The 21,275-nt window shown below is 39.5% G+C and overlaps 1 pseudogene; it reads left to right on the top strand.

Annotated features, from left to right (window-relative positions):
* The first annotated feature begins 392 nt into the window (after positions 1-392).
* On the top strand, positions 393-1,807 carry LOC128142256 (uncharacterized; annotated as a pseudogene).
* The last annotated feature ends 19,468 nt before the right edge of the window (positions 1,808-21,275 follow it).

Here is a 21,275-nt window from a genome sequence, read left to right on the forward strand (position 1 = left end):
CCTTTTCTTCCATTCTATCCTATCGCCACCATTTTCCACTTTTGATACTTTTGATAATAAAAGCTCTTTTGACTATACGGCATTTGACCTCGTTTGTGTCTTAATCTCGCTCTTGGGATCATATCGAAACCTTCCCTGACATTGGATCGGGACATTTAAATTGGCATCACGGACAGGATCCCTTGAGACGAGAGTGCCGTACTGTTTCCCTGCTTTAATACGTGAGACCTCTCAGGAACGTAAGGGGTGCAGGCTTGTGCTGTGTTTGAAACCTTCCCGGCTTTAATACATGAGACCTCTCAGGAACGTAAGGGGTGCAGGCTTGTGTTGTGCTGTGTTTGAAACTTTATGTGCTGCCTTCCTGAGATGACTGCTTCCCCACTTTGTATAAGATGAGTGATAGCAAAATTGGCCGTTTGGGGAAAGAAGCTTTGTTTGATTTTTTAGAAAAACATAAAGCGCAACCTTCTGTGCTTGGGATAGACTGGGCTCAGGGAAATTGGTATAATCTGCAGAGCGTTGTTGATCGGATGGTCGCTTTACAGAAAGATGCTAGAGTGCGGTCAGGGAAAGGAAAAGCAATTGTCTGTGCCATTCTCGGTGCCAGTCTGGCCGCAGCAGTGGAGGATAGGGATTGCCACCTCACTGCAGAATCTCAAATTATTGAATCCCTCCAAAATCTTGTTCAGTCCCTCATGGGACAAGTGGCGGGTTTAAAAGCACAATCTGAAGCAGAAAAGAACCAAGTGAAACATTTGCAAATTGCTTTTAAGGAGCAGCTCCTTGTGGGTACTGTCCGTGAGGAAATTCCTCCAAGATCAGAAATTGGCTACCCCTTTAAGGACCTGCAGGCAGCAAAAGAGAGAGTGGAGAAGTTAGAGCTGCCTTCATTGCGACCTTTAGTCAAAACTGAATATACTTATGAGGATGACCAGGACTAGTTCCCCCAAGTTACAACTAAAGAGGTCCCCTATACTGCCACTGAGTTGGCAAAACTAAAAAAGGAATTTGGCCAAACCCCTAAGGAGTCAGAAACGGAGTATGTGTGGAGAGTATCGTTGTCGGGGGGGGGGGGGACACACCAGATTCTGTTAAGTGAAAAGGAGGCAGAAAGGTATTGGGGACTGGGAGTGTTTTTAACTACTGGGAATCACCGTGCCCCCTGGTCTTTAACCCAACGGGCAGCCTATTGGGCAGGAGTTTTGAACCCCTTGGAGAGGGGAGATCCCCTTGCGATTACGGGGACTGTTGATCAATTAGTGGAGAGTGTGCAAAAGGCAGCTTGTCTGCAGATGATGTATGATCGAAAATTGGAGCCTACAGAGAAGTCCCCGATGATGATGTCGGTGGATCCTGAGTGAATGACTCCCCTTATACGGGGACTCCCTGATTCTCTGAAACTGATTGGTATACAATTACAAGGAAAGATACAGGCAATGCCCCAGGGCGAGAGTGTTGCGGCTGCTTCAGGAGGATTCACGCCTGATCAGCACCACCGCCCCCAGATAAGAAAATGTGGACTTGGGGAGAAGTGACCCAGGAATTAATTAATTACGGGCACAAGTATGGTCCTGTTAACCCTCCAGCCACCAAAACGGACTCCAGGGGCTTGAGGCAGGCTGAAGTAAAAATAGTTCCGTGCCCTGGGAGTGATAAGAGAACACCCCTTGCTAAACCGCCAGGGGGGAGAGATATCCCGAACAAACGTAATATACTGTGGGCGCGGGGATACCAGAAGGGGATCCCGTGTGACTTAATGGATGGGATGCCAACAGACAAATTGGAAATATTGGTAACAGGGTGGCCTGATAAATCAGCAAATAGAAAAGTGGATTTGGAGAATACTACTCTTAGCGCACCCTCCCTGATTGATTTATCAGAACCAAACACCACCCAAAAGCCGGCGGGAAACTAGATCCTTCGCCTTTCGGTGGTGAGCAGGGGGGCGAAGGTTGGATGTATATTAGACAGCTCACTGAAAACGGCCGGGGTGATTTACTAATTACAGGCATTGTGGGGCCAAGACAAGTCCCGGTCACATTTTTGGTAGATACCGCAGCTCTGATTTCAGCTATTAAAACCAAAGACGCTGCTAATTGCAGAATTACACCCTCCAAACAGCAGCTTTTTGTGGCAGATGTATTCGGCATTGTTCAGCCACAGGCATTAGCAATGGTCAGCCTGCGTTTGCCAGGAGAAGATAGTGCCACTACGGTGATAATGGTTGTAGGGGAGTTTCCACTTAACCTTTTAGGACTCGATGTTTTAAAAGGAAAGACCTGGATTGATAACAAAAGGAGACAGTGGTCATTTGGCTCTCCCACAACAGATATTCGGCTGTTAAAAGCCGCGCCGCTGCTTCCCCCTTCAAAGCTTACAAATGTTAAGCCCTACCCGATACCCTCGGGGGCCAGAGAGGGAATAGCACCTGTGTTAGAGGACTTAAAGGGAGAGTATTGTGATTCCAACCCATTCTCCTTTTAACTCCCCAGTGTGGCCAGTGCGAAAACCTAATGGCAAGTGGGGATTAACTGTAGATTATCGCAGACTTAATGCAAATACCGGTCCATTGACAGCTGCGGTACCGAATATTGCTGAGTTTATAGCTACAATCCAGGAACGAGTCCCCCCGATTATGGCAACAGTGGATGTTAAAGATATGTTTTTTATGGTCCCCCTGCAAACAGAGGACCAAGACCGCTTTGCATTTACTTGGAAGGGTCAGCAATTTTTTTACCTGACTCCCACAAGGGTACAAGCATTCCCCCACTCTAGCTCATCATGCGTTAGCACAGGAGCTAGAAGTAATTCAGAGGAGGGGGTCAGTGTTTATCAGTACATTGATGACATTCTTGTAGGTGGGGATGAAACAGAAAAAGTTCAGAAAACTCAGGATAATATAATTTCTCACTTGGAAAGCTTGGGGCTGAAAATTCCACCAGAGAAAATACACACACCCTCAAGCGAAGTGAAGTTTTTAGGAATTTGGTGGAAGGGAGGAATGACATGTATCCCCCCCAACACCCTTTCCTCATTGGATCAGATTAAAATGCCAGAATCAAAAAAGGATTTGCAGCACGTACTAGGATTACTTGTGTTTTGGAGAAAACATATCCCTGATTTTTCAATTATTGCAAGACCCCTGTATGACTTGTTGCGAAAAGGGGCTCAGTGGGAATGGACTAAGCCCCACGAAGAGGCATTGCAATTGCTAATTTTTGAAGCAACTGCCCATCAAGCTCTTGGTCCTATTCATCCCACAGACCCTGTCCACATTGAATGGGGATTTGCCAAAAGTGGGTTATCAATACATTTATGGCAAAAGGGCCCTGAAGGACCTACTCAACCCATTGGGTTCTATTCTTGCAGTTTTAAGGATGCAGAAAAAAGATATACTGCTTGGGAGAAAGGTTTGTTTGTAGTCAGTTTAGCCTTGAGAGAGGCTGAACGGACTATTCGACAGCAGTCTATAGTGCTCAGAGGCCCGTTTAAAGTAACCAAGACAGTTTTAGCAGGAACTCCACCCCCTGACGGGGTGGCTCAGAGAACCTCTGTACGGAAATGGTATGCCCAGATAGAGCATTATTGTGACATTTTTACTGTGTCTGAGGGGGCAGCAAAGATGTTAACCATTCAAGAGGAAACAAGCCCAGATAGAGAAGCACCTGAACTTCCCGCTGTAATACAAGTGGCCCCCCCATTTTCTGAACAATTGCAGAATGTTTGGTTTACTGATGCTTCCTCTAAACGAGAAGGAAAAACTTGGAAATATCAAGCTGTAGCGCTCCGCGTAGATGAGGACAAACAAATAATCACTGAAGGGGAAGGTAGTGCTCAAGTAGGGGAATTAGTTGCAGTATGGAGTGTTTTCCAGCATGAAGCTCAATCTACCTCTCCTGTCTATATCTATACTGATTCCTATGCTGTATTTAAAGGCTGTACTGAATGGCTTCCATTCCGGGAACAAAATGGGTCGGAGGTCCATAGGATAACTGTATGGCAGAAAGAAAAGTGGCAAGATATTCTAACCATCGCTAGACAAGGAAAATTTGCAGTAGCCTGGGTGGCTTCCCATCAACAGGATAGCACCCCTGTTAGCCAGTGGAATGGCAAAGCTGATGAATTGGCCCGATTAGCTCCCCTCCAGAACACCCTAATAGCAGAAGACTGGGAGCAATTGTTAGAATGGCTACATGTAAAAAGGAAACATTCTGGGATCAAAGATCTCTATTGTGAGGCCCAAGCTCAAGGCTGGCCAGTTACCAGGGAAGAATGTAAAACTTGTGTGTCTGCCTGTGAACAATGTTGTACCAGCTTGGAAAGACACCCCCTGGAAGGTGACCCCCTACACTCGAGGGAGGGGAAAGGGTTGTGGGAGGCTTGGCAAGTGGACTACATTGGCCCCTTCCGAAAATCAGAAGGAAAGCATTATGTATTAGTTGGAGTAGAGGTAGTGTCAGGGTTAGTCCAGGCCGAAGCCTTTGCCAGAGCTACTGGGGAAAACACAGTGAAAGCTTTGAAAGAGTGGTTTGGCACTTTCCCCAAACCTCAGTCGATTCAGTCGGATAATGGTTCCCACTTTACTGCTAACATAGTCCAAGATTGGGCAACCCAGGAAGGGACCTCGTGGGTACGCCATACTCCATATTATCCACAGGCAAACGGAATTGTGGAAAAAGCAAATGGCTTGCTGAAACGCTTCCTCAAGCCGCATAAGCCTGGATGGGATGAACGGCTATGGGATGCAGTGACTAGTATTACCAGTCGTTGGGGAGTGAATGGGTGCCCCAAAATTACAGCATTTTGCCCGAAGACCCCAACCATTATGCCAGCCCCAGATAACCTGGATCATCCCAGAAATCCATCATACTTTCCAGGCCAACCAGTCTTAGTTGAACTCCCCACGGTGGGAACTGTACCTCGGGTACTGGAAACACCGATGAATAAATATGCTTGGAAAGCAAAAGATATTTATGGAAAGGAACATAAAATCAATACCAGGTGGATTATTCCATCCTTCTAATAACAATTTGCTTCCGGTTCCTTAGAACGAACTGAGTCTGTTTTTTCTTTTCTCCTTCAGGTGAGGACTCTGGAGCGTGCCTGAGGAAATACGAGAAGCTGTTAATCATTTGTGTAGTTTTGTCAGTGATTGCTTTGTTAATATTTATAGGATGTTTGCTATACCACCGCAGACGTTGTTTTGGTTGACTATTGTTGCGGCCTTTAATATCTGGGGAAACTCCTGTGCCCCTCTTTTCGGCTTGGAGTGGCAAAATGAATTTCTGGCTCTAGGCCAGCAAGTGGCCAACACTTTTAATCTAATTGTTGGGTATGTGGTGGGCCCTTAGGTTTGGAAAGCTGGCCGTGGACTGCTGTCCCTATTTCCCCAAAATGGTTAGTGAGTAATTACAGTGAGGTCAAAAATGATTCTTACTGGGGTGAAGACACACAGCCATGGACAATACAATACCCAGTCCAAGGTGAATATTGTCTGAACCGAACACAGAAAGATGGTATTCCCGTGGGAAATAGCAAGTGCAACTGGACCTATACTTATGACAACCATTGACTCACTGACGGTTGTAGACCAATTGATTGTTCAAACCATAGGGCAGCTATGTCACAGCCAGAAGGGGATGACCAGGCATATTGTTGCCTCTTGAGTTCCAGTTCTCCAAATTTTGTGCCTCGCTGGTCTGGATGGGCCTGGGTGAATCAAACAGGGCACAGGAAACAGTTTTCCCATTTTTGGTTTTCACTAATCAGTCTAATAACCATCTTAATGTTACCTGCTTTTGGCACCGTGGTTCTGGTGCCTGGAAATGCAGACTCACTGATAAAACATATTCTCGTCTCCCTGATGGGACTCAAATTTGGTGGTCAAGTGATAATAAAGACTGCTGTCAGGGACATTTGAGCATAGGTCCAGATGGACTTCCTATCTGTTGGGGCACCACAGAGTAGGTGGGAAAAACTGTGGACAGGTTGTTGATGACCTGTCCGTCAGATCATCCTCTAGGAGTAGGTAATTCAACATATTTCCAATCACCACGGACACCTACCGGTTTGTTTGAAAATGGTGCACGAGCCTTAAAGGGTCACTATTGGGTGTGTGGCCAACATGCCTACAAACTGCTACCAGCAAATTGGACTGGAGTGTGTTATGTGGGGGTAATTCACCCTTTGTTTTTCCTGCTCCCAGACGATGAAGGGGATGGACTGGGTGTTAAGGTATATGATGATCTCAATCGATATCGGTGATCCATTGATACCTCTATAGCAGGTGGGAGTGGTCAAACCTGGGGCAAAGATGAGTGGACGCCTCAACGTATCATCCAACATTATGGACCTGCCACCTGGAACCCCAACGAGTGGGTTGGCAGTGCTCGAGAACCTATCTATAGCCTAAATTGCATCATCTGGTTACAAGCTGTCCTAGAGATCATTACTAATGAGACAGCCCGTGCCCTTGATCTTTTGGCGGATCAAGCTACACAAATGCGAACAGCAATATTACAACATCGCATGGTTCTCGATTACCTGCTAGCCGAGGAAGGAGGTGTTTGTGGTAAACTAAATGATTCTAACTGTTGTTTAAAAATTGATGACAGTGGGAAAATTGTTAAACAAATTACTGTGGGAATACGAAAGGTGGCCCATGTTCCTGTCCAGACATGGAAAGGCTGGGACATTGATATGTTTTCCTGGCTCCCTGGTGGTCCATGGGTTAAGCGAATTCTATTTTACTTGTTGTGTGGATTTGCCATGTTATTCTTTTTACCATGTATCATTCCATGCTTTATACAATTGATTCAATGTGTTGTAACTAATATGCAATTTGTAACTACTATTTCGCCTGACGGTGTTAAACAAATTCGCACTGTGCACCGAGCCACACCAGTAATACAGATTGCATGAAATGCTCTTTTCTGGCTTTTCTATATAGCTATCTTTTCTCAAAACCACCATGGGTTCTGAAACAATCTTTGAGCCATGGGGTGGTGTAAGAGACTGAATTGTTATCTTGAACCATTTGCCTCAAAGATTGTTAGGTGTGAGGGACTGGGCTGTCATCTCAGGGAACTGTGAACTGCTTATCTTGAGCCCTTTGTCTCTAAGATGGCCTGTTTAAGCAGGACACTCCTCTGTCCATAAGGACAATTACCAGGCCATTGAGGCATCCAGGGGAGGAAATGGGCTGGAGCTGATCTGGTGTCGATCACGAGAAGGTCGTGTGATAGACAAAACATGACATCATTGAAATATGCCCAGTAAAAACCCGTAGAGACAAACTGTGGCGCCCTTTTTTCACCACCAAAGAATTGAAGATCGAGGACCAATGGGACGCCGCTGGATCCGTGGTGGTGACTATCCTAGCAATCCTATCCTGACTGCTTGCTCAATTTCTACCTTTTCTTCCATTCTATCCTATCGCCACCATTTTCCACTTTTGATACTTTTGATAATAAAAGGTCTTTTGACTATACGGCATTTGACCTCGTTTGTGTCTTAATCTCGCTCTTGGGATCATATCGAAACCTTCCCCGACATTGGATCGGGACACACGTAAAGCTGGCACCTACCGATTGCTGGGCTGAGCTTGCGGCACAAGACGGCACAAGAATGTACAGATGGTCCATCTTCCTCACAATCCTCAGGTCGGTATGTTAATTTGCTTTACAAGATACCCTTAGCATAACACATGTCTGTAGTTAATAAATGCTTGCTTTTCGCCTTATAGTCAGTGTGTGTGTGTTCGCCTTCTCAGGAATCCTCGAAACCACCCTAAAACAATGTAGCTGAGCAAACTCCTCACAAAGTGTGGGCTAGGATGCTTTGGAAGTAAAAGATATGTACTAGGTCCTCGTCAAGGCCTCTTGACTGAATACTTTTATATGTAAATTTATGGAAGGAAAAGTAAGAGACCGCAACATCACTAGCTCTGTGAGAATGACTTTAATTTTTTAAAGATATTGTCAGTAGAGGTTGGAAAGAAGTGCCTCCCTGTGTACAAGACACTGGTAGATCAGTATTTCTTTCAGGCCAACATTAGGTACCAGTCTGATGATAAAGCTGGTTCTTTTGTATTACTTTTTAAAGCACCTATTTTATATATATGTACATATATATAAAATATAAATAGATGAGGTGCCAAAATAGGGTTCTGGATTTAAAATACATGAATTGATTAAAGCCCAACATCTTTTGACAAAATATATGCTATTCCCTTAGGCCCTTCTCAGTTGATCTCCAGAGATCGTTAAGTGGTTCTACTCCTACATCTGTAAATTTGAGGTTAAGGATATGTTTCTTTATGAGACATATTCTTTGTATAATTCCATTGTTGTATTTTCAGAGCCTTAAACAAATAGTTTTAGAAAAAAATCTTACCATGTTTCTGGATGTGCTTATATTTGAGTTCCAGGGATCTACTCATACTTCAAAAACATAAACATGTGCATGAGCCGTTCCAAATTTAAGTCTCTATTGCTTCACATTAATAAATATTAATACTATAAAATTATCTTTCCATTGGAATATAGACAATAACTTTCATATCACTCCTGATAGCTTGTGGAGAATCTAGGAAATTAATATCAAATGTATGTACATTTTATATAGCAATTGTCTTGCAAAAATTTAGCACTATTGGCATTAGTGAAGAGAAAATGGATTCCTGAGGGAAAATAAAAACCAAAGATAACTGGAGTGGAAGACTAGGTTTAATGAGTGCTTTATTTCTGCTGCTGCAAAGTTGCAGGCAATTACAAGTATTTACAACTCCTAATTTGGGGAATGGTGTATTAAACTGAAACCACTGAGAACAGTTTTGTGTCCCTGTTCTAGCTGCTTTGCATAGCTTCAAAACAGCTGCTAGAAAGTTGTCCTAAAGACTCATTCTAGGTTTTCTCAGAAGTGTATACAATTATCCTGCACAGACCCTTAATTCCTGAGACAGAGGCAGCTCTAATGCTTTTCAGCTGATAGGAATTTCAACAGAAAATTTTACAGTAGATGTGTGTGTGTGTTTGCCTGTATGTAACACAGAGAAGGCTTAAAGGAAAAATATTGCACAAAACAACAGTATATGTCATTGATTATAAAGACAATACTAATAAGATTAAAATATTTAGTTGTAATATGATGGAAAACAGAAAACTAGATCACTCACTTTTCTGTTTTCTCCTATGTACCTCTTTTCAGCTTAGCCTGAATTGTCCACCTTGGGCATAGTCAGAAAATTCCCAAGTGAGGGCTACTGTGCAGGCACACAAATGCAAGAACTTTGTAATGCAATTACTAAACCTGATTCTCAGGACTGAAAAACCCAGTTGTTCACGTTCATCATAAGAAAGAGGGCTGAAGCATACAGTTATATAATAGACTCACACCACTAATCTCATGGACAAAATCACAGGACAGTTGGGATGCTGGGATCGTCTTTCTCCTCCATGCTGTTTTTCATGCTCATCCTGAGTTGCCTCATGCCCCCCTCTCTAACTTTGGGTATAACCAGACTCCCCCGCCCCCATAAGTACAACTGTGTAAGATGATGATGGGCTTGATGACAGCACATGCACTCTCCGTGCTTAGCAGGAGGAAAATATGGCTCAAAGAGTTATAAAAGTGTATTGCCGGGGGTGATTCTTACTATCCCCAAGGTATGACTACCCCAGTATGAGAAAAGGAGAGGGAACACTAAACATAGCAAAGGACACAGGGCACAATAGCTAACACCCAAACGACTTTTGGCAGCCTAATGGCCAAATCAACTCTTGACGTAAACTGGCAGTAATCTCCCACTGGCATGGGTATCTCACCTCCCCAAGGAGTGTCCCAGCCACCAGACTGCAGGTCCTCTGAAGACAAGGCAAAGGAGAGGATTTGTCTCCTTATGAAGAAAAACTGTGCTTGTTATTTTATGTGACATATTTTCTCTCAATTATATGACCTTTAGTGCTCCTGAAGTGGAGGGTGAATCATCTAAGAACAAATGTGCATTTTTATTCTTGAATTTCCCCCAGAAAAAATAGGCCAAAGGGCTGAAAATGTGCCTACACAATTAAGAGCTGGAGTTCTCCAACATTTTGCTTCTAAGACACTTACATATCTTGGACAGTTTTCTTTAGACCCTCTGTAAACTGCTGTCATTCTTTCCGAGTCAACAGAGTGGTGATAGCCTGTAATACTGGCCCTATGTTTCTAATGCCATAATTATTATCGTGTCTTTAAGTAGCTATGCTTGCCTGAGAACATTTTATCTTTCTATATTCTAAATGTCAAGTATTTCCATAGGATATAGTTATCAACAAACTGTATATTTAGGAGAAAATGTTTGCTTTACAGAACAGACTAAGATGAATTACAGACTTACACAACACATTTTATCTTCCAAATCTTTATACAATTGTGCCTTTACCCAGATTATTGTACAGTCTTTACCTGTTAATAATTTTTCTCACCTGTGTAATCTTTTATCTTAAGATGAAAGCTATGAGACCACATGGTCCACAAAACCGTGGTCAATAAAAAACATGGTAATTTCAAAACTTCAATTCACTCCAGCTCAGTTTACTCAGAAGTCTTTCTTTCTTCCCTTAGATAACCAGAGCTATGAGATTTAGATAACTGCAAAAGAAAGAGGAATACATTGATTAATGTAAATCCCTGTACTTTGCTTGGCTAATAATGGCTACTTGCAATTCAGAGTATGGGAATTTGCATACTATGCTAAATTGCTAAGATAGAACTGTGTTATCATAAGTGCAAGAAAATGAGTGACTAAGAAATAAGCATACATACTGAGCTGTAACGGTGAGTCAGGTAAAAATGTAACAGCATTCCTGAACTCTGACTGGCCAAAACATTTCCAATTTTGAAGCAATAGTGCTGGGATAGTTAAAATATGCAGAAATATAAAATAGGAAGAGGAGGAACAGAGCCTGAAACAGTTTTCAGTGACTTTCCTAGAAGATAATTTTCTGCCAATATTTGTATTGCAAAATGAAGATAACATTTGTTCACCTTATGAAGATGTCTGGGCTCTTAAACCAGTAATGAGCTCTGAGACCCTTAAATGAAAGAGATAAACTGGAAGTCTTAGGTGCTATAACAATGATGATTACTGTTAGGAATATGCTAAAAAAGACAATTATTTTATTAATGCTTCTCTTTAAGTTTTTATCTGAGGAAATTTATGTTTTCATGATATTTGGAAATTATATTGACTTTTGGCTATTGTTTAAACTTAGGTGTATTTTTTCTGGGTATAAATACTATGGAATGGGTCTAAATGTATCATAGAAATGAGGCTTTCCTTATTTGCTCATAGCCCATTGAGTGCTCATTAAATGGCATGTTAAAGTAAACATTCACTATGCATTCTAGATATTCTAATTGTAAAGGGGACCCTGTTCATCTTAGATCAAATTGTGTAGTAACTATTGCCAAGATGGTGTCAAACCTGTTATACATGATATAATGATGGGATCTAGGAAATGGATAATTTTGTTACCTTGTCCTGTACAAGATTTTCCTGACACTTCCACAAAATTGTCATAGGATGAATCTGCTGCCTGAGAGTACATCAGCAATATTGATCACCAATTAGACTGTATGATTCAGCATGAAGTTGCCTGGCATCTAGACTGCAGGACTTCAAGGAAGCTCTGTCTCCATGAGATTTTCCCCTCACCTAATTGCTTGTTTCAGCAGCAGAATGAATAACCAAGCTCATAACATCTCCTTGGACACATTAGCAAACTATAAAAGAAGCTGTTCTAGAAAATTGCAGAGAAACACTATGGTTTCTGCTGTTTACATCATTGTTTACATCCTCTATTTTAAGTCAGACTTGCTTTGCTTTTCTTTTTTCACTTTTCAAAATGGCAATCGTGATTTCACTGCCAGCAGCTATAAAATACCACAATGAGTTTTTCTTTGCCAGAATTGTTGTCCTATGCCGCACTCTACAGAGACGTTCTCACACTTTATGCCTGCACAGTCCCAGTTTACAAGCTCTTTGTTGTAAAAGGATTTCCAGTTCTGAAGATAGAGCATTATCTGAGCTCAAGCAAGAAGGAAAGGGATGGAAATCAGGAGAACCAAAGGTATATCTGCGTGGTATACAACCCATGAAACGCCATCCATTGGATCACGTTGCTGCTGTTTGTCAAGTAAGCATTTTGTTGTCAACATGGCATTTTACTTTCCTGTTGCCTGATACGTTCCAAGACAAAATGGCAGACCCATACAAGGTATGACCAAAACCAGCGCTCACAACTATGAACTGTTGGTGTGGTACCAAGAGTACTTTGAGAAGCAGCAACAGAACCCAGAGAGTCACTTACCAGTGACTTTTCCTCCAAAGGTCCCAGTATAAAATTCACATGGTCATGTCAGGGCTTTAAACAGTCGTCTTTTTCAGCTGAAGAATTGACGGTTAGAAATGATAAGGGAATTCAGACTGCAAGGTTGACTTTTTTTCTCACTGTCTGTGAAATGAAAAGACATAACCATATGTATAATGATGAGAGAAATAATCACTAATTTCAGAAAGGAAATGTGTAAGGACATCAGGTGAAAGCGAGAATGGGAGCAGATTGTAAGGAAGAAGTTAGAGGAGACAGATGTTGAATATGAGAGGTTTAATTCCTCATCACATGTCTGTCTGGTCTATGCTGTTGGCCAGAATAAAATATATGAACTAGGGACCATATAAAATAGGGTACTCGATATGTTAAATTCCCCTTCTGGAACTTCACGATAGCCAACAATGCAACTATAACATTAAGAAACTTAAAAAGAAAAAAAAAAAAAAATCCTATGCTGAAACATCTCTCCACAATGTTTATTTTTCTTAATCACACTCAGAGGATGTTTATATAAAAAATACACCTGGAAACATTGAAAGATATTGATGTTTTAATCTGCATTCCTTACAGTCAGAAACAATGTCAGCTGCAGAAATCTTTAAAGATGCAATTGTGACATGATGAAGTAAGACAGCTGAATTCTTAAATGTTAATTATTAAACAACATAACAATATGATGCTTCAGTTCTACAAGCTTTTTAAAGTTTCTTTTTTTTTTTTAAAGAGATCTCTACCACCACCTCACTATGAGTATTTTTATAAATATATATCTGTAAGTAAGAATATGATAAATAAATGAATAAATAAAGGTTTCTAAATTATCAAAACCACTGTTCAGGTCTAAAATATTTCTTTTTCAATTTTTTGCTTATTTTCTTGCTTGTTTTTGTTAAGTTCAATTTTGACCCAGTTCCCTCCTACCCAATTTCTGATTTAGAAAGCATGGAGGAAGACTGTAAGAAGATGCTGTGTTTCAGGTAAAAACACAATACATTTTTTCACATATATTTGTCACTTCATCCCTTTGAAACAGCGTTCAATGCACGTTGAATAATGTTAGGGCAGTGAACCATGAATGACTTTCCTGAAATGGAGAAAGTTTTCCTAAGAGTACATGAGATTCATTCTGACACAAAAGAAGAAAAAGTAATTTTATTCTCAGATATTTCATGGTGGTACAGAAATATTTGGGAGAGAGTGGTCACAGGCATAATTCCTTTTTTGATGGCAATATGAAGTAATAACCACAGTAATTTAATAAATAATGCTATAGAGTACTCCAAAGTACATCTTAGTTAACAGCGATACATAACATTATTTAGACAAAGAGGATGAAGATTAGGGAACCGTACATGGTCCCTAGGTTGAGCTAGAGAAAAGGGAAAAGTAAAGAGCAGAGAAATAGCTAGCTGAAGAAAAAGCAGGGGAATTTCTTTATGAGACTGAGTTGGGATAATGGCTCAGGTGATGTAAGAGTAGCCTTCTTCAACACAGCATTGCTCTAAACAGCTTTGAAGCCAGAAAAATTAGGTTTCTGACAGTGAGATAACTGGAGAGTTTCTGTGCCGCATTTTTGAGAGCTGAAAGTCAGAGATCAGAAGTCTTCAAATAAGTGCTGATTGAGTGAAAGGGATGTTTTGTATTAGCACTTTTGTGAAATGGAAGTTTGCCCCACAGGGCAAAATGTAATCAGCATCTTTCACAACCAGGACCACTCTTTCTCTGCCTAGCACTATCCATCATGTTTGCTATTGATCATTCTTTCAGGGAAGGAATAGCAATAGCAATCTAATGTCCTACCTTACAATATCTAGGATATAAACTGATGGCCTGATGGAATTAAAACATAATTTAGGCCTAGATTCTGATAGAGACTCAGTGGTTTGACAGTGCATTCATTGCAAAACACAGATGTAAATTTTTACTACTCTGAGTAGGCACTATGTTTAACATAGAACAGAATTCAGACTATCTAACATTAAACACCCAACAGGCCAGTGACATCTTTCTAGAGGATGATTCAGAGGACTTAAGTTAGAAAATTCTCCTCTTAGGTTTCACATACCCCTAACTCATGATATTAATTCCAAGAAAAGGTAGAAAGTTTATGCAATAGGTAAGCAGATATTACATGGTCAAAATATCTGGATCAAAAAGAAAGAGATGAGGTTAAGTGATATTTAAGAAATATTGTTTCTGTAATTCCGCAGACTCAGAAAATTCCCAAAGGCTTAAACCTTACTTAAAATTTGTAGAATGGCTGAAAATGTTCATGAATTGCTCATGGCTTGGCTTTGGGCCATCTAGTTTCTAATCAGGGAAATTAATGAGAAGGGATCTGTTTTGTCATACTCTACAAAGCCTAATCAAAAGATAACATCCAGAATATCAAGAAGTAAATGTGCATAAATTCAAAAGCATCTTTTCCTCACTAATATCCATGCATCATTTTTGTTTTGTCCCCCTTAATGGGAGTCCATGTTTTTATACAACGGCTTTCTCAAAGACCTCAATCTTTGACCAATTTCTTATTTTGCCAGTAGCTAGAGAAAGTGTTTTTCTTTGGTTTTCCACCAGTTGCAGACAGCGTCAAGCACTGATGTAAATGAGTGTTGGTGGTCACCGTTGTCTTTATGCTGCAAGCAGAATGATGTCAACTGATGTGAAAGAGATAGAAGGTCGAGAGATGATTCTTCCCCTAGTTGGACAGTGAGAAAGAGGTTGCCTTTCCTGACAGCTGTTTACATATATAGGGGCATAAGAAGGGGCTTGAGCCTAAAAGGTTTGGCTGTGATATTTCCTCATTCACAAGGTGGTTGTCTTCCTTTGCTCTGATGATTTTTCTTTATCCCATACTGTTATAAAGGATGCAATTATCTGCAGAAATAATATTCAGGAAATAGTTTTCAATAGCAAATGTATTGGATAAAATTCAATTTCTTGAAGAATTAAAAATTCATCTAAAACTAAATTTCTTTAAACCAAACTGCAACTGGAAGGAGGTACCTGTTACAATTTAGCAATGCATATATAGCAGTTTATGAGCACATCTACAAATGATGGGTGCAGATCTCAATTGCATGCTTCCTAATTACAACTCTAAAGGTTATTTACACATCTCAGTATATATTCCTTAACCTCCCATTTTTAAAGAGACTGAAAAACACAGAACCTCATTTTCAGACCGGTCATGTTCATAAACAGGACGTTCCTCTGGATCTCTAGTGTGAATGTCTGTCCAATGGGTATTCTCAGAGGATACTTAGCATTCACCAACTTCAGGAATTACTTTCAAAACTTCTTTCTTTTGAAATGCTGCTGGAAGTATCAATAATGTTAGTATTCTTTACAGCTTTACTTAATGAATTGTTGGTGTCAGTACTTACAGCTTTCAAGCTTTTTTTTTTCCTAGATTTGCAGACATGTTTTGTTTAACCAGAGGTGAAAGTGCTGAGGCCAGCTCAGGAAGTCTCTTATAATCTCAAAGTGAATAGGGAGGATGATGTATTTCTTTATCTGGATAAATAACTCTATTTAAAAAAGTAAAATAAATAGTGATAGGCAAAAAACAGATCCTGGAATTTCTTTTCATGATTTAAGATGTACAGAAATAGAGCAAAAGAGCAGTTTGATTACTGAATTATTCAATATACTGAGAAAATGTCTTGCCACATATTGGATCTTTTTCCCATTTATGCTACTGGAATGAAATTCACATAGAGAAGTATGTCCTCAAAATGACCTGTTCACAGAAAGCCTGAAAAATGGATAAATATTATGATAATACACAAGAAATCTTGTGGTCTAGAGGTTTCTATCGGATACAACAGAAACGTTTCTAAAAGACCAACTCCTACAGTGTTTAGTCATTCTTCAGTTACTAGTCATCACATCATGTCCTTAGGAAACCTCAAGAGAATTTTTAGGAACTCAGGTAATAACTAAGCTCTTTACTAAAGACAGATAATGCAAGTTTGCTTGGTATCTCTGTGTTGGCATCTTAAGATCTCAAGGGGAAAAACATTTTGTATGCAGTATTTTCGAGAAGCAATACAAAATAGTACAATCTTTGTTCCTTTGTTCTTTGATGAAAAGGAAAAAAAAGGTAAGATTTTCTAAAAATGGTACTTCTCAATCAAGCAGATATTTATTGCATGCTAGAAAAAAACCCGACTCTACACTTTACTGCATTTTTTAAGCCATTGAAATAGAGGTAGCAGGATATAAACTGTTCCTAATTGTTTATGCCAATAAAGAAGGTGAAATCTTAGGAGAATTATCTGCAGATTCTCATTCATTTTTAAGAGACTGTATGAAAGCAATATGTCATAATTTTTGTACTGAGACATAGATTTCATGCTGCAGAAAGTCAGTTGTCATAAATGGGAATCCATATGTGAATTCATACCCTCCTGACACTGAACAAGGTCTAATTTTTGTATCATCTCCTAACCTCCTGTTGTTCAGTGAATTTTAGAACTGTGGAATTCAGATTGTTCAGATTACTTGGCCTAACAAAATTTAATTGTACATTGTTTTATAAACATAACAGAAACAAGCAAGACCATGACTTAACTAAACAAATGACCTGGAATAGACCTGGCATAACACACTTGAGAAAGGTCAGGGTTATAAATAAAATCGATTTGATCGTTTTAATAGTTTCAAGGGAATGAAGCAGTCTTCACAATTAGTACAATTTTTAAAATCTTTTGAAGAAACAATACAGTGATGCTTACCAGGGGAAGTTAAACCAAATAGTTGGCTGACAAATACTACAAATATTGGCCTTATGCAGTCTACAAGGTGTTTCCTGAATATACAGACTTCACCTGAATAGCTGCTAAAAGAAACTGTCATTATTCTGTTTCTCTCAGGAATGATCATTTTAACAGTGAAACCTTGCCATCAGTTTAATCATATTTAATTCATGTAGCAGAGACAGTGGAATAGAGCAATGCCTCCTGCTTCCTGCCTTGAAAATGCTATCCCTCTTCATTGGGATATTCAGAAAAGAGGTCATTCACAGGGCAGAGAGGGAAGCATTAAGTTCTGACTTAAGAAACAGGCTTCGAGCATCTCATGTTCACGCCAAAAGTAAGTGAGGAATATCAATATGTCTCCTGTGGTCTTGGGAGTTAAGAGAATTATATTACAAAAGCCTAATGTAAATCAGGCTTCATACACATTACTGTAATGGAGAAATACTAGATTACTGCAGCTGAAGATATGTTCCACAAATGAATGTAGCATGTGAAACACAAATCAATTTTCCATCTCCTCTTAAATCCTAGAAGCTTGAGAGTATTTCAGAAATCAATCTAGGATCAGCTCCTTCTCTCTGGAGAGACTGATCTCCTATCAGGGGAACACTGAACTCTAATAGGAGGTGAAAAAGATGTAATACTGTCATTCTCCCTGATTTAGGGTTTTACCGTTAAATAAAACAGGTAAGTGTGTAGGATTACTGGCACTTCCCTATTGCTGTGTTCAGCATGCTGCCCGTGAAGGCTTGGCCAGGGGGATGCCCAGGGTACCCCCAGGCATTGCCCTGGCCCCAGCCGCAGGGAGGCTGAATGCAGCTCTGAGGGGAAGAGAGTGTAGGCACCTGCCTGCAAGTGATGCCATCCTATCTGGCCTCAAACCCCTGTGCAAGTGGCCCCTGCCCTGTTATATTTAGGGAGATGCTTTTTTTTGACTATTTATCAGCGACCGAGAGAGTGTATACCTGAAAGATGCTGTGAAGCACACCATATCTGCATCCTCACCATGTGGCTGTAATAAACACCCTACAGGCTACCCAAATGTGCAGAAAACCATGTTCAGGCATGTTACGGTGTGTGTCAGGCTAGAAGCCATCCTTAGGAATTCAGAGGTCCTGTGCTCGGGAAAGTGGGTTTGCAGGCTCTCTCTCCCTGTAGACGATGATAACCTTGGTCTCAAAATACTGCCGAGCTGTCCCCTAGGTACACCTTTGTTCTCAACTAGTTTGGCAGATTTTCTGGAGGATATGCTATCAATGATTCCTGAAAGATAAGGTTATGAAGTGATTATTAGATATAATTTGCCTAAAATGCAGTTGGAATCACTAAGGCATGTTAATATTTGTAGGCTGCTCAGTCCATAAGTCAAGTCACTCATTTCCTTTCAGCAAATGTGTCTTTAATCCTTTTTAAGAATTATTCAACCTCAGGTTTTCTTCTGCTAAACAAATGTAGAGGAATACATATATTTCTGATTCTGTTTTTAGTGGTAGTCAGATATTTTTTCCCATCTTTTCTGTTAAAGGAAGACTCTTGCCCAATTTAGCCAGGACATGTCTACCCATTACATCAAATGAGAGGAAACAGATGAAGTGATCTCATTTCCCCTCACAAGCACTTAACGATAAACCAGAAAAACTAGAATTGCAAAGCAGACATAAAAATGTAATAAGTGAGTCTAAAACCAGGTGAAAATTTTAATTTTGGAATTAAATTAGAAAAAAAAGGATAAATTAAAAGAAAAACTCTTCAGAAATGGCAATATAAGCCACAAACATTTCTAATTATCACCAAATCAAACAAAAAAAGTTGTTTTTTAACATCAGAACTGCCATAATATTTTTAAGCATATAATTTTAACTTTTAAAGTATATGTACTCTGCACAATTTTTCATTTTTATAAGCAAGGAGTAATCATCTGGATTTCAAAAGCAGAGAGTTCTGAGTAATAAACACATCTTCACCAAGTACTAAAAAAAAAAAAATTATTTATGCAAAATATCCTGACTTGGACGATTCATGTCAAGCTAAAGAAGGTTTTTGAGAAAGGAGAACCCTGACATGGACTTTGCTGATTATGTTCCCTATCCATCATAAGTTTTATATTCTGCCCTTTAAGTCTCAGATGCCCAGAGAGATCCTGGAGGTCAACTGTACCTTATCTATGGCTCTTGGTTTTCCTCTGACTTTTTGAGATTTCTAAGAGGCTGCATGAGAGAAATTATGCTGAGGCTGACCAGTTCAAATGATCTGCACTATAGCATTTGCATCTAAAACAAATATAATAGTTTTGGGTTATATAAACTAAAGATTTTTAGGTTTTATATTACACAGAGATAATTTAAGGAAAAAAGACACCAAGAAGATGTTAAAAACCCTAGCATTGTTACATTTACACAGCACTGTATTTTCATAGAGTGGTTCATACTTCATTTTAAAGACACCTGCTATGATATATATGAGATTAAATTATCCTATGTGTAATAAAAGGATTATTTTCATCATGAAGAGGGAGAAGTAGAAGGAATTTTTTTCATGCTAAGAGAAAGCAAAGCCAAAAGTTCAGATTTTTTTAATATAACTTTATGGATAATTCAAGTAAAATAACAAAGTATTTCATAGCTGCAGAGAAAGCTGAAAAGGATTCAGTATATGACAAATCAGAGTATTTCAGAATTTATATAGAATAGTTCTGAAAAGAACTACAGTTCCATCTGATAAGGTTTTTTTCCAAGTTATATATTGAGGAATAACAGGAGAAAATAGTTTTCCCTTTAGTTTATGCTACTGCCAATTTGATACCTGTAAGTGCATTAGCTGCCAAAAATAAAAACTTGACTGAATCTCCCACTGGACCTTGATGATACCAGACTTGCATAGGAGGTCATAATTCTGCAATGTTTCAGGTACAAAACAACAGATATAACAAATTATCACTATTATCTGGGACTCAGACTGAAAAGGTTTTCTGGGTTTGCCCATCATACATAATGAACTCTGACATACCACCAAAGTATTTAATAGCATATTATTTAAATGGTAAAAAAGTGGTCCTATAACAAAAAAGAGTAATTCTGGATTGAAAGAGAAAAAGATTTTAGAACACGCTTCAGCACTGACACAAGACATTAATGTATTGAGAAAAATGTTATGGCTACTTACTCATAGAGATTTTCAAGTATTGTAATGTCACAATAAGGGCTAAATTGAGTCCAAAGAAAGCTGGAAGAAAAAAAATTCTCTATAGTGATTTTGCATTGGCCATGAATCTAGAACAAAAATACTTCTTTTCCCTTTCCTTGAACTTTGAGGAAATCACACATGATGATTTAGGGCTCAGATTGTGGCTGTCTCTTGAAGTGCCTCTCTGGATTGTTGTTTAAAAAAAACCCAAACACATTTTGCTTAAGCACCCATGTTTTTTAAAAAGTAAGCAATGTTTTCCTTACACTGCAGTACTTCGTGTTTTCTTGGTCATGTTCCAAACCCTGATAGGCTGCAGCTTTTTTTGATGTGCCAGCTGGATTCAAGGTATTAAGTTTTACAAGATATGGACTTGGCAAATCTTTATTCACTGTGAATGAAAACATAAAAAAGTAAGTAAGTTTCTTCAATGATCATTTGCACTTTCTGTACACATATTAATAAAGGTAAAATCTGACTAATAAGTCATTATTTCCACAAGGAATAACTTTATGAACTTAAAGTCAATTCAAAACTTTAACTACACAGTATTGAGTAAAAAGTATTTTGTGGCTAGTTTGCCAGTATTGATTTGGACCTGAGATATATTCTTACTCACTCTATTACACCTCTACTATATGTGATTTATGGTAATGTCTACTTTCTGCATCCATGACTCCCATTCTATTCCCTGAATTCCCACTGGTTTCAAAGGTTAAAACAGGCTTTTAACACTGACTTGAGACTACTATTTATATCTTTCTGGAGTACAATTTACTCCTGCTGTATCAATCTGTAAGCAAGTCGTAAAGCATGCCCGCTTTAAAAAAAGTTGCTAAATACAAAGAAAGGGGAGCTTACAGCTGGAAATCAAAGCAGGACTGATAATGCATGGCAATCCTGTTGTAGGAAACACTTACCTATGTGGCCCAGGTACGTGGGGACTGTACTC

This window comes from Harpia harpyja, chromosome 5 (genome assembly GCF_026419915.1).
Source record: "Harpia harpyja isolate bHarHar1 chromosome 5, bHarHar1 primary haplotype, whole genome shotgun sequence".
In the NCBI taxonomy this organism is placed as follows: Eukaryota; Metazoa; Chordata; class Aves; order Accipitriformes; family Accipitridae; genus Harpia; species Harpia harpyja.